Here is a 2723-nt window from a genome sequence, read left to right on the forward strand (position 1 = left end):
CCCTCCACAGCTAAGATGCTGATCAACAGGAGCTGGGCTGCCATGCGTCGCTGGCGATGGCATAGGCTGCAGCCCCTGCTGCAGTGGGTTGCCATGGGCTACCATGTGTAGCCAGCATCCAGCGTGAGCGGCCAGCAGCCGCTGTGAGCAGCCGTCCAGAAGCTGGCGACTGATGTGCCTCACCCGGGAAGAGCGCAATGATGGTGCCAACTTGGGCCAGTGAAGCAATGTCCTCCACAGCTAGACTGAAGAACCAAAGGACAGCAACTTGTCTTTTCCCCTCCCCCCAATTCCCCAGCGCTTTTCCCATCCCATAATTCCCCAATAAAAATCTTTAAAAAAAAACAAAAACCCAACTTGAGTAAATAAGAGTTCAGGAAAAGGAATGTGAGACCAGATAGGGAGGCAGAGGTGAGGACATTCATGTTTTTGTCCTGTATTCAAATAGTACATTCGGAAGCTTCTTATACCCTGTTCCTGCATTATATGATGAAAAGACAAAAATACTTTCACTATTCTATTATCAGAAAAAGGAGAAAATATCTCTTAATATATTGTATGGATTGAAACTAAGGATCTAAAAGGCAAATCTTCCTGTTGTTTTGATATTTCATATAACAAGAATTATAAGATACTTTAAAACTATCACTAGGTTGTGTTTAAATCCAGATTGCTCCTCACCTCGGCCCTAATCTCTCCCCAAAGAACAGATCACTAATACCGGGGGCCTAGCCACCCCCCCACACCTTGGCTAGGTGCGTTCTCTTCCCTGAGAATCTATCACTAGTAAACCCTGATTGCATACTAATTGGTTTGCTGACCTTTGATTCTTCAAGCGCCAGCAAGAAGTATGGAGACCCCTGTAAAAAAAGGACCTCCTAATGTGATTATGTTGAAATGGTGACAGAAACAAAACCCCTGCAGAGCATAGTGCCTGTCTCTCACATCACTGCATCCTTGAAAACTGCAATAATTCAGTTAACATTTGCTGAATGCTTTTTGTACTTGTTTAATGAATCCATAATGTCTTTTAATTAAGAAGTGTCATTATCATATATTAACTTTGATTTTTAAGCCAAAGTTGTTATGTATAAATAAAAAATACCTTTGATAAATTCCCCCCAAAAATAAAAATTTCCAGATTGCAATCTTTGAAGAGAAGCAGTATTTTTTAAAGCGTTATTTTTTAAATCATTCAAAAGTTTTTCTGGGAATTTCATAAGGTGCTTTCTCATGCTGATTACATGGAGTGGGGTTAGACTTTTTGGTCACACATCAGAGCATAACACCCGGACACCCTTGTCCCTCCTGGCCATTATCTCCAGGCCCAAGCAGAGCCAATGAATGGGAGAGAAGTAACTGCCTGAAGTTTTAAAAACCTTTTATGTTGAAATAACTCCAAACTTACAGAAAATTTGAAAGAACGGCATAGAGAACAATCCCTGTGTATGTACCCTTTCCCGGATTCACCAGGTTTTAGATTTTAGAACAAATGGCTTTATCATTCTCTCACTCTCTCTCCATATGTATGTGTGTGTGCACACACAGCCACACACATATACCTTTTTTTCTGAACCATTTGAGAGAGTAGATCACTTATATTGTGTCCCTCTAAATTTTCATTCTAATATTTCAGGGGGAAATGCCTAAGAATAAGTATATTCTTATCACCACAGTACAGTTATGCAGTTCAAATAATTTAATATAGGTACAATCCTCTCCTAGTCCAATTCCTGTTTTAATTTCACCAATTGTCCCAATAATGTAACTGACAATTTTATAATAGGCAGGTTAAAAATTAAAAAGTTTTCCAGCTTTTGAATACGTAGTTTGATAGAGAAATGCACCAGTTACCCGTTTCTAACTACAAATAAGAATTTATAATTGGCAGAAATGTTAGAAACCAAACTCACCTCTGTGCTTCTGAGAAGTGGTGTTGCAGAGATGAAATCAGCCAAGGTCATCAGCGGGGTTTCAATGTGAACTTTGGTGCTGGGCTGTTGTTGCGTATCTTCCAAAGTAAATATGTCCCAAATCAAACACCACTCAACTAGCTTTGTCAGCACAAACCCCTCAAACTGTGTCTTTGATCACTGCTGAGTGACTTGTGACTCCTCAGCTCCAGTTCTCATATAGCCAATGTTTTGAATGCATGACTGTCACTGTGTTGATGTGTGCACAGAAGCAGTCCTCGCTGAAGCCATCACGTTATGGAGATGCTTTTCAGAGCTCGGGGGCTGGGTTACTTCAGGGGTAGTAGCTGTAATGCTCCCCTGAAAGTAGAGCCCACTTGTCTGCCCTTCAGCTATGAATTCTCCCTGTAGGATGATCGCAGCATCTAACCTCGCCCTGGTCTCCAGGGCTGACATGGCTGCTAGGCAGGTGTCCCCATCCTTCTGTGAGCTTGTTCCTCAGTGGAAAGTGAAGGAGGAGAATGAGAGTCATGACTTACGGCATAGGGAGACTTTGGCATAGGCCTTTCTTCCATCAGAGGTCACAGTGTTTCTCTGCCAGAATTTGCAGCCCAGCTCTCCCGTCCATTGTATGACATACAGAGTATTACTGAGCAGTGCTGCCCAAACTTACGTCCACTTAGGCATTCACAGGGATCTGTGGGGCTGTGATCTTTCTTCTTTTTTTTTTTTTTTTTAGCTGAGCCATCCTGCTACCTGTTGGCAGCTCAGTGGCTGCTCAGCTCGGGCTGGACTCGAACCGCTGTTGCT

At 42.4% G+C, this 2723-nt stretch overlaps 2 protein-coding genes across 3 annotated transcripts in view; one reads left to right on the forward strand and one right to left on the reverse strand.

The window, feature by feature from the left end:
* The window catches only part of SERPIND1 (serpin family D member 1), a 22203-nt gene extending 20200 nt beyond the window's left edge, over positions 1-2003 (reverse strand). Inside the window, exon 1 of one of the 2 annotated variants that reach the window (XM_019665420.1) lies at positions 1914-2003. The gene's annotated coding sequence lies outside the window, so the exon portion shown is untranslated. Of the gene's footprint in view, positions 1-821; positions 849-1913 lie in introns of those variants that run through there. The other variant, XM_019665421.1, reaches the window with a different exon arrangement.
* Positions 1-2723, forward strand: part of PI4KA (phosphatidylinositol 4-kinase alpha) — a 120792-nt gene that overhangs the window by 53958 nt on the left and 64111 nt on the right. The window lies entirely within an intron of this gene.

Source organism: Hipposideros armiger, unplaced genomic scaffold, assembly GCF_001890085.2.
Source record: "Hipposideros armiger isolate ML-2016 unplaced genomic scaffold, ASM189008v1 scaffold_443, whole genome shotgun sequence".
NCBI classification, from domain to species: domain Eukaryota; kingdom Metazoa; phylum Chordata; class Mammalia; order Chiroptera; family Hipposideridae; genus Hipposideros; species Hipposideros armiger.